This window comes from Equus asinus, chromosome 15 (assembly GCF_041296235.1).
Source record: "Equus asinus isolate D_3611 breed Donkey chromosome 15, EquAss-T2T_v2, whole genome shotgun sequence".
Classification (NCBI taxonomy): Eukaryota; Metazoa; Chordata; class Mammalia; order Perissodactyla; family Equidae; genus Equus; species Equus asinus.
Window position 1 is genome coordinate 18,384,354 of NC_091804.1, and position 11,654 is coordinate 18,396,007.

At 40.7% G+C, this 11,654-nt stretch overlaps 1 long non-coding RNA gene across 1 annotated transcript; it reads right to left on the minus strand.

The window, feature by feature from the left end:
* Positions 1 to 294: 294 nt before the first annotated feature.
* Positions 295 to 9,160, minus strand: LOC139040264 (uncharacterized). The gene is made up of 3 exons (XR_011494432.1): positions 9,032 to 9,160; positions 8,624 to 8,858; positions 295 to 812 (listed from the first exon to the last, which is right to left on the minus strand). It is a non-coding gene; the product is annotated as an uncharacterized lncRNA (long non-coding RNA).
* Between the last annotated feature and the right edge of the window lie 2,494 nt (positions 9,161 to 11,654).

Genomic DNA, 11,654 nt, shown 5'->3' on the forward strand with positions numbered 1-11,654 from the left:
GGCACCATCGCCTGGTGGTTAAGTTCAGCGTGCGCCACTTTGGCAGCTTGGGTTTGGTTCCCAGGTGCAGACCTACACCACTCGTCGATGGCCATGCTGTGGTGGTGACCCAGAGAGAAAATAGAGGAAGACTGCCACAGATGTTAGCTCAGGGCGAATCTTCCTCTGCAAAAACAAAACAAAACAAAACAAAACCCATAAAAGAATATAATAAAATTAAAATTAAAAAAAGACAAACAGATTCCTGGAAACTCCTCTGAACCTGCTGTTCAAAAAGTAGTAAAGAGGAGAAATCATTGGGCCTAAGAAAAATAAAACTAGGAAAAGGGAATGACCTTGAGGAGACTCAGAAAGAGCCTAACTGGAAATGGCCCACCGCACAAGGGAAACAGCCTTTGTATTCCATGTACTTCTTCTGGGTGAAAACTCAAACAGCTTAACCAAGAAAAAGGAAGTATTTATTATAAGGATATAAAGTACATCCTTGCAACAGAAATGCAGAGATGCACTCGGCTTGCAGGAAGGGACTAGAACAAAGAAGTCGGACAGGTCAGGAATCCAGGCAATCATCCCTCTAACCTCTCTCGTCTTCACCTTTCTTTGCATTCTTCTTTCTTCTCATTCTCCTTTTCTTCCTCATCCTCTTTCTCCTCCTCCTCCCCCTCTGCCCTCTCTCTTTTTCTCTGTCTCTGCAGATCGGCTTTCTCTGCTTCTTGGGCCTGTGGCGAAGATGGCTGCGGTGGTGTGCCGGCCCTGGCTCTTACGGACTCTTGAACAAGCCAGTTGTTATTTTCAGGAATTTCGTAGGCCAGCTGGTAAACATACCCATTATTAAAAATTAAATTATCTAAACTCAAGCTAAATGAATTATATTAAAAACAAAGGTCATAAATACTCATCATGGAAAAGTCATTGATTCCTAATGATGTATTTTACTACATTTTCTATTATCTGTGATCTGGAAGCTGTTTATGTCTAGTGTATCAGTATGTTAGAAATACTATATTATGGTATACCATTGTGCATCTCTTTCTTTTTTTTTTTTTAAGATTGGCACCTGAGCTAACAACAGTTGCCAATCTTTTCTTTTTGCTTTGTTTTTTTTTAATTGCTTTTTCTCCCCAAATCCCCCCAGTACGTAGTTGTATATTTTAGTTGTGGGTCCCTCTAGTTGTGGCACGTGGGATGCCGCCTTGGCATGGCTTGATGAGCAGTACCATGTCCGCGCCCAGGATCCAAACCGGCAAACCCTGGGCCGCTGAAGTGGAGCATGCGAACTTAACCATTCAGCCACGGGGCCGGCCCCCTGTGCATCTCTTTCTAACTCTACCTTCAGTGGCCTCATGTTGGTAGCTTGAATTCAGCTGTGGTGGGAATAGTTACACCACAGAAATCGGCAAACATTATAAATCAGAGCTTGATTTATTGTTGTTGATTGTCAAAACTTAAGAAATCAATGGTGAAAATGTTAATAATGCAGAGTGGACTTAAAAATGTGCCATATCTGTAGCCTTAGCATTGGAAAGAGCACAAAAATTTGAGGAAATATTCTTTTTTTTTTTTTTTTGAGGAAGATTAGCCCCGAGCTAACTGCCCCCAATCCTCCTCTTTTTGCTGAGGAAGACTGGCCCTGAGCTAACATCCAGGCCCATCTTCCTCTACCTTATATGTGGGACACCTACCACAGCACGGCGTGCCAAGCAGTGCCATGTCCGCACCCGGGATCCAAACCGGCTAACCCCAGGCAGCCAAGAATGAGAATGTGTGCACTTAACTGATGCACCACCGGGCCGGCCCTGAGGAAATATTCTTCCAGTGTTCAAAAACTATGACTCCTTTCAGCAGAGAAGTCCTCATATCACTAACCAGTAAAGTTGCGAAATATGTTTTTGTTGTTTTACTTTTGTCTTCCTTGATAACATAAATGAAATTACCAACCAACATTCATGTTGGAGCTATACTCATTCATCAATCACAACCATCGCTTTGCTACAAATATGAGTTCAGCAAAAATCGTTGAAAGCATTCTGTTAGAATCAATTGGCTATGTGGAATTTGCAAAAAAGACTATGACATATTTTGTTATCTATAAATTGTATGCCTTACATCGGTAAAATTTATAATAAACGTATGTATTAGTAATATATACATTTATTTTTCATGAAGAGTTAGCTGTTAAACATCTACCAGCACACCACTGGATGGCTGCATCACACTCTGAAAATAACATCTCTCATTCCCAACCAGATTAAAACATTGCCTTTAAATTCCAATTTCATATTCCCAGAGGAGGTCATCTAACCCACCAGAATGAGTCAATTGGTTGCCCTTGTTCCAATCAGCTAGAGCTGAGGATGCAGGATCACATAGTATGAAATCTTCCTTCAAGGCCAGGGAGCTTATTCTTAGGGAAGAGGGGAGGGTGATGGGTTGAGCAGGCATTCTAAACAGTGTCTACCATAACTCACTCAGTAGATAAGGAAAAACTCTGGCTTCTTTGAAAAGCAAGCAAAAAAGTCACACAGAGAGAAATGGCTGAGATGAAAAGACAGTAGAATAAGTTAGAAGGGGAAAGATGAATGAGACCAGAAAGTATTGTAGGAAAACTAAAATTTAAGTACAGAGTTAAAATCTATTTTGGACGATGACCTTTAAAAGTTCACCTTGCTTGTGGGGAAAAGGACCAGAGAAGGTGATAGATACAAATGATTACAGAGGACAGAGAACACATAGCTGTGTCAGAGACACAGTAGAAATAACCATGCTACCCTTTCCTGTACTGACCTAATCCTAGTTTTGTTGGAGGTGGCATTAAAAGCAGCATTTCACCATCCCCCTTGCAGCTAACGGTGGACTTGTGACATAGTTCTGCCCAGTGAGGTATAAGCTGAAGTCTGCTGGGAATTGCTGGGACAGTTTGCTTTCTTGAAAAAGATGCTATCCCTTCCTCCCTCCAGCTTCTTTCTCCTTCCTTCTCACTGGATCATGGCTGTGGTGGCTGCTGCTGGAGTAGCCATATTTTGACCACTAGGGAAAAGACCAAGGGAATCAGGGCTTTAAGTTCCAAGACCCTTAGGACACTGAACCAAGACCAGCAACTGCCTATCCCTGGACAACACCATTATGTGAGCAAAATTGACCCCTATTTTATTCAAGCCACTGATAATCTGGGTTTTCTGAAACATGAACTCAAAATCCCTAACTGATGTATTAGCATGAATATAATTAGTGCTTCTCAGGAGGAAAGCTGAACAAGTGGATTAGACCTAATAATTGAAATTATATGAGAACAAAATTATCCCGAGATGAAGAAATACACAGATAAGAGAGCTTATTGTCTTCTGAATAAAATCAGCAAAAAGCTCTGCATCTAAAGATGTCCCAGCAAAGTACCTAAACTGTCAGGGAAAAGACAGATCCAGGTGGAAAACATGGGGAGACCAACAAAGGAACAAATACCAGCCTGGTATTAATAGAGGCATCTACAGAGTGTTATGGAGGAAAATATTGTGACCCAAGCATTTTACACCTGATGTGTCTTTCACGTGTAAGGAAAAAAGAAGAACATTCTCAGACATGCAAGAGCTCAAAAATATACCATACCTAACATACAGTGAAATACTATGCAATTATTTTTTTAAAAAAGAATAGGGGAGTTTTTTAGGTAGTGAGATGGAAAGATTGCCAAGATATAGTGTTACGTGAGAGAAGGAAATTGCAAAACGGTATTATAATATGCTACCTTAGGAGTTAAAGTGGTGGAAAAATAAGAACCTATATTAATAGTAGCTTGTTTTTTCGTAAAGAAGTGAAGGGAAACATAAGAAACTAGAAACTGTGGCCAATGGTTTTTGGGGGAGGTGACACTGGGGAAATGGGGGGCAAGAATGGGAAGGAGGCTGACTGAGTAATTCTTCATACATTTTGATTTGGGTTTTGAACCATGTGGAAGTGTTATGCATTCAAAAAGTAAACTCGGAATAGTATATTTTGAACTGCCAAATAGTATATAATTTATACATATTCAAATTATGTATTTAACATCTGCTCAAAAAAAGTACTTTTAAGATATACACCAGCTGGCCGAAAGAGGAAGCAAAGTTAAAGACTCAGGAATGGAGAAGCATATGACTGGTATAGAGTGGGTTGGCGCACAAAGTCCAAGTCAAACATCCTCGTAATTATTGTAGAGCTGATTTCAATGCTAAATGCCAAAGCCAAAAGAAAAATTGGGGGGCCAGCCCCGTGGCTGAGTAGTTAAGTTCACATGCTCCACTTCAGCGGCCCAGGGTTTTGCTGGGTCAGATCCTGGGCTCAGACATGACACCGCTCATCAGGCCATGCTGAGGCGGCATCCCACATGCCACTACTAGAAGGACCCACAACCAAAAATACATAACTATGTACCAGGGGGATTTGGGGAGAAAAAGTAGAAAAAAATTGGAAGAATACATACAATATAAAATATAGTAATTTAGTAATAATGTTGGTCAAAAACTTGGATTATATTATCAGTTTTAGGAAGGTCCCAAAGATAGTTTCACTTTGACAGAGGATCATAGATTAAAGAAAGCTTTTGAGAAATGTGAAGCCAACCACTGACAGGACTGAAAATAGGATATATGTTTTGCACAATATTGGAGATTATGGAAGAATAGAAAATGCAGTCCATATAGCAAAAGGTAGACAATAAAGAAAAGCATAAGCACAAAACTAAATGCATAAATAAGATGAACTGTGTCAATTGTAATACCAGTATAAGCTGATTAAACTCTGTTACCAAATGACAATGATTTGCAGATTAGGGCACCATAACCATATGCTGTTTACAAACTACACCTATAATGAAGTAACCAAAAAAGCTAAAAATAAAAAAAACTGAAAATTGTACCAAGGAAATACAAGTAAAAAGAAAGCAAGGTAGTAAGTTGACATCAATCGGGTAGGATTCCAGGTGGTTTTGTTACATTGATAAAATTCATAATTTTATTTCTATGCATTAAGATATTTGAAAAAAAAATTGTTTGAAATCTTAAAAGAAGTAAAGAAAACATAATCATTATAGAGATTTAATTCATTCTCAGTATTAACCTATCAAGGAGGGCAAGAAGTAACACTACAGAGGATCTGAATAATACGATTAATAAAATTGATTCATTAATTATAAGTCAAAATGTGTCCCCTAGAAACATAGAATATGCCATTATATTCAGCATCCAAGGGACACTGGAAATATGCACTATTTATGCACTACAAAAACAAACAGAAAATCAAAAAACTCAGTATGTTTGCAAAAGCAGAAAATATCCAGACCACTTTCTCTGACCATGATACAATAAAAGCTATAGGTGAAAAATAATAGTTTTAATTTTCTAAATTAAAACTACTTGGAAATTTTTAAAAATCACCCTTCTAAATAACATTTAAAACAAAGGAGAAAGAATAACCCAGACTGCAATTGCTTAGAAAATAAAAATGATAAAATTGTACATCAAGATTTCTACAATAGGGCCAAAAATGTATTCCGAGGAAAATTCATACCTTAAAAAGTCTTCAATTTTAATAACACATAATACAAATAAATTAACTAATACAACTCAAGAAGTTGAGAAAATAGCAATGAGGTAAAACTAGGGAACATGAGTAAAGGAAATCGATCAGTTGAAAACAACTAATAAATCAGTAGGATATGGAATACACTTTCATTTATATTTATATTAATTTTTAAAGAAGGATCAAACTTTTCCACTGTTGAATAATATTTATAAGGAGGGTATCTTATAGCTCTTCAGAGGCTCTGTCAGGAGTGATGCAACACAAGGTCCTCTGGATTATCTGATTATCACTTACCTCACGCTGTGGCCTGAATTAAGGGTAGAGGCTTTATTGAAACCACGAAACCTTTTGTTAAAAACAAATAAATCGTGAACCTTGACAAAGGTTACTTTGTAAAGGTTAAACAAACTTTTAAAAAGGTGAATTATTTGAAAAGATCAATACAACGGACAAGTCTCTGGCAAGTGTATCATTAAATATAAATATATTTGCAGTTATAAATATCTATGAATATTTTTAGGATTAAAGGATTGAAAGGATTTTGGGAGATTATAAAAAAACCCACTGACTCAAAGAAGAAAAAAAAAAGTTTAAGGGAATAGTGTGTTCAACAAAATAGCACAAAAGAACGGGAAGGATTGTTTAAAAGATCACATTAGTGGGGCCAGCCCCGTGGCCGAATGGTTAAGTTTGTGCACCCTGCTTCGGTGGCCCAGGGTTTCACAAGTTTGGACCCTGGGTGCGGACCTGGCACTGCTCATCAGGCCATGCTGAGGTGACGTCCCACATGCCACAACTGGAAGGACCCACAACTAAAATATACAACTATGTACTGGGGGGGATTTGGGGAGAAAAAGCAGACAAAAAACCAAAAAATGATTGGCAACAGTTGTTAGCTCAGGTGCCAATCTTAAAAAAAAATCATATAAGGATAACTGATTAGTAATGGAAGGGAAAGATATTTAATTTCTCTTTTCACGTAATTCACCAAAAACCAATTTATGGTATATTATATGCTCTCTCTAGGACTGATTTTTAAAATTGTTTTTTTTTAAACTTTTAATTGTGGAAAAATACACATATAAAATTTACCACCTTAACCGTTTTTAAGTGTACAGTTTATTATTATTAAGCACATTCACATTATTGTCTATCCAATCTCCAAAACTCTTTTCATTTTGCCAAGCTGAAAGTCTATGTCCATTTAACAACAACTCCTCATTCCCTCCTCCCCTCTGCCCGGGGCAACCACCATTCTACCTCCTCTCTTGATGAATTTGACTACCATAGGTAGCTCAAGTAAGTGGAAACATAGACTATCTGTGTTTGAGGACTGGCTTATTTCACTTAGTGTAGTGGCCTCAAAGGTTCATCTATTCGGAGCATGTGTTGAAGTGCCATTCTTTTCGAGGCTGAAGAATATTCCATTCCACGTGTACACCACATTTTGTTTATGCACTCATCTGTTGATGAATGCTTGGGTTACTTCTTCATTTTAGCTATTGTGACTAATGCTGCTATGAACCTGGGTGTAATATCTCTTTAAGACCTTGCTTTCAGTTCTTTTCTATATTCCCAGAAGTAGAATCGCTGGATCCTATGATACTTCTTCAATTTTTTGAAGAACTACCATACTGTTTTCCATAGCAGCTGTACCGTTTTATATCTCCATCAGCAATGCACGAGGGTTCAAGTTTCTCCATGTCCTCACCAATACTTGCCACTTTCTGTTTGTTTTTCAAAAAATTATAGCCATCTTAACAGGTGTGAAGTGGTATCTCATTGTGGTTGTGATTGGCATTTCCCTAATGATTAGTGATGTTGAGCATCTTTTCATGTACTTAACAGCCATTTGTGTATCTCCTTTGGAGCAATGTCTATTCAAGTCCTTTGCCCATTTTTGAATCAGGTTTTTGTGTTGTTGAATTGTAGGAGTTACTTATATATTCTGGATACTAATCCGTATCAAATAGGTGATTTACAAATATTTTCTCTCATTCTGTAGGTTGCCCTTTCCCCTTGTTGATAGTGTCCTTTGATGCACAAAAATTTTTAATTTTGATGATTTACAAATTTATCTATTTTGTTGGTGTGGTTGCCCGTGCCTTTGATGTCATATCCAAGATATCACTGCAAAATCTAATGTCATGAAGCTTTTTCCCTAGGTTTTCTATGACGAGTTTTATAATCTAGGTCTCACATTTAGGTCTTTGATTCATTTTGAGCTAATTTTTATATATGGTGTTAGGTAAGGGTCCAACTTCGTTGTTTACATGTAGATATCCCGTTTTCCCAGCACCATTTGTTGAAAAGACTGTCCTTTCCTCGAATGAATGGTCTTGGCACCCTTGTCAACATCATTTGACCATACATGCAAGAGTTTATTTCTGGCTCTCTCTTCACAATGGAATCACCTGAGAAGCTTTAAAAAACACTAAAGCCTGGGCCCGGCCCCCAGGAGTTCTGACGGAAGTGCAGCCTGGGCATGTAGATTTTTAAACCATCTATGGATGCTTTTAAAATGTAGCCAAGGTTGAGTAATGAAGAGCTAGCATTGATTGAGAGCTTACCCTGAGCCAGGCCCCATTCGGCATGTTTTACGATCTTTAAACCTCACAATAACCTTATGAGATAGGTCTATTGTTTTCTTATTTACGGAAGGCCTAATGAGTAACAAAGAGGTTAAGTATTTGCCAAGGACACATAGTTCATAAGTTGCAGAGTCTCCACTTGAGCTCCAGAGCCTGTGCCCCCTACCACAATGCTGTGCCGCCAAGGGTCACGTGCCAGTCCCTGCCATGATCCTTGCCTCCATTCCCCTGGGCAGAAAGATGACCTGTAATCTAAAAGGCAGGAACAGCTCCAGCCCCGCTAGAGGGGCCAAGGACGGAACTGATGGACACCAAAGGGAAGCCAGGAGTCTGTTTTAAACTCCTGGGGCCAACTCTTCCATGGGCCCTCCCAGTTAAGACCACCAAACCCTGACTGAGCTGCCTCCCAGAGGTGTGTGAGCTGAGAGCCTGGCCCCTTCCCATCCCCTCCTGATTCTCATCACTGTTTGCCTTACCTGGGGCTTGAGGGGTACGAGCCCCCAGCACAGTCCTAGCAAATCAAATATACTTGTTGGGGCCGGTAGATCTGTGGAGAATCAGAGTGGCTTATTTTCCCCGGTCTCCTGGGAGACGTGAGCGTCTTTCAGGCTGTCTGCAACCCGGCCGAGGAGCCCCGGGAAGGCACGGCGAAGCTGGGAATAAAAAAGTCTGTGTGCTCCGCTCCCTTCCCAGTCATTGTGGAAAGAAGTCCTGAAAGGAAAAAGAGGGTGAAAATCAGGAGGAAAGTTGAGGAAGTTTTAAAAAAAGGCCCAAATAAGTAAAATGTGAGGTCAGAAAATAACTTTTATTTAAAAAAAAAATTCCAATGAGAAAGTCCAAAAAAGCTACGTGTATTAGTTACCTAGTAATGCACAATAAATTACCTCAAAATTTAGCAGCTTAACACTACAATAAACATTATTTCACATTGTTTCTGTGGGCGGATAAAGAATTTTGCGGGCAGCGCAGCTCGGCATTTCCGCCTCGGTCCCTCAGGAGGTTGCAGTGAAGATGTAGGCGTGTGTGTGTGTGTGTGTGTGCGTGAGAGAGAGAGAGAGAGAGAGAGAGAGAGGGAGAGGGAGAGGGAGAGGTGGGGGGAAGTGCAGTCTTCTGTAGTCTTTTTTGTTTTGCGGGGCGGGGGGGAAGATTGGCCCTGAGCTAACATCTGCTGCCAATCCTCCTCTTTCTGCTGAGGAAGACTGGCCCTGAGCTAACATGCGTGTCCATCTTCCTCTACTTTATATGTGGGACGCCTGCCACAGCATGGCTTGCCAATCAGTGCCATGTCTGCACCCGGGATCCGAACCAGCGAACCCTGGGCCGCCGAAGCGGAACGTGCAACTTAACTGCTGCGCCACCGGGCCGGCTCCTTCTGTAGTGTTGACAGGGCTGAAAGGATCCACTTTCGAGACTCACATGGCTATTGGGACAAGGCCCCAGTTCCCCAGGACATGGCAGCTGCCTTCTTCCAGAGGAAGTGATCCAACATGACACAAGCCAAGCCACAGAAGCCATCCACCATCATTTCTGCAGTGTCCTATTTGTTACACAGGTCACCTCCCCACCGCATTCAGTGTGCACAGGGGCTGGAATACCAGGAGGTGGGGATCACTGGGGACCACCTTGAAGACAGAATACCATATTACATAAACAAAAATACGAGCTACCGTATCTGTAGTGCTTATATTGAGCAAGGCATTGTCCTAAGTATTAATACATTTAGCTCTCCCTAGAGCCCTATGGGGTAAATGTTGTCATTCGTATTTTACACATGTGCTAGAAAGAGGCACAGTGAAGTTCAGCTACTGGCCCAAAGCCCCACAGCTTGTAGGGATGGAGGCAGAAATTGAAGACAGGTGACCTAGTGCCAGAGACACGCTGTCACCCAGGATACACCACTGCCTCCATGGGGCATTCAATCCCTGAGCATTAAAACAAAGAAGATTAAATCAAGAGTTAGAAAGAAGACAAGGGAAACTTAAAAACAGAGCAAAAAAACCCCCAGGGAGTGGGGAGAGAAAGCCAGTGAACTAAAGGGATAAAGCAGATCAATCAAACGGTGATGGTGTCAAATGGAAGTCATAGAAGGCAAGAAGAAAAAGCAGGATAAAACTATAGCTTAAAATTCTGCAAAGTAAGATTTAGAGTTTTGAAAAGAACCATCAAAGGAGAAGCACAGAGCACGATGAAAGAAGGGTTTACAAAGATATGAAAGAAACTGAAACTGAACCCATGCGTGAAAAGCTAATCAGAGAGGAGGTTAAAAAGACAGAGGGTGGAAAAACCTCACTAGAGGCAGCTGAGGAGAGACTGAAGGAGGGTTTTGAGGACACTTTGAGCTCCTAGTGTCCTAAAATAGGCCAGGAAGCTTCAGACACCCTCTGCATCTGCGGCCTCCACTCTCTGTGGCTCCCGGTCCCGTGGGCTGAGCCCCTCACTTCCACCTCAGGATGCCCGGGGCAGAGTTTTCCAGAGCACTGCTTCTCAAAGTGGGATCCTTGAACCAGACACATCCCATCGAGGGAGCTTGTTAGGAATGCAGAGTCGCAGGCCTCCCCCCAGCTCGCTGATTCAGCATTTTATTTTTAATCTTTTTTTTTTTCTTCTTCTCCCCAGAGCCCCCAGTACATAGTTGTATATTCTAGTTGTAGGTCCTTCTGGCTCTCCTATGTGGGATGCTGCCTCAGCATGGCCTGATGAGCAGCGCCCTGTCTGCACCCAGGATCCAAACCGGCAAAACCCTGGGCCTCCGAAGCAGAGCGTGCTGAACTCAACCCCTCGGCCACCGGGCCGGTCTCAGTGTTTTCTTTTTAACAAGATCCCAGGGGATTTGTGTGTACATTAAAGTTTGAGAAGTGCTGCTTTATAAGAAATATCCATTTCTTTCTTTGATTTTTAATTTTTGAAGTATTTTAAATATTCAAAGAAGTGTAAGGATAACGTAGCAAACACTTAGGAACTTACAACTCAGGTATAACAAATGTTAGCATTTTGCCAAATTTGCTTCAGATTTTTTTTTCCTTAATAAAACAGTAGAGGTGTGGTTTCTTCCTCCCCGCACCCCCACCCCCATCTGGTCCCCTTTCCTTTCCTGGAGACAGCTGCTGCTGTGAAGTTCCTGCGTCTTCTCCTCTGTATTCTATTTATACCTTTATTACAAATGCAAAAATGCATGGACACAGAATGGTTTTGTGTGCATTTAATTTTACGTAAATAGTCTCATACTCTGTGTATCTTTCTGCGACTGGCCTCTTTAACTCAGCATTGAGTCTTAAAGGTTTATCCATGTTGACACATATAGGCTGAGTTCACTGCTTTTAGAAGCTCTATAGTATTCCTTTGATTGCATGTTGTGAAATGTATTTGTTAGTTGTCCTTTTGAGTAACATTTAGGCTGTTTCCAACTTTTTGCTATGACAGAAAAGAAAAGCTGAAATGAACATTTGCAGGTCCTTGTGTACATGTGTGAGAGTTTCACAATGCTTAGCAGAGGGTTTTCTGGGTTGT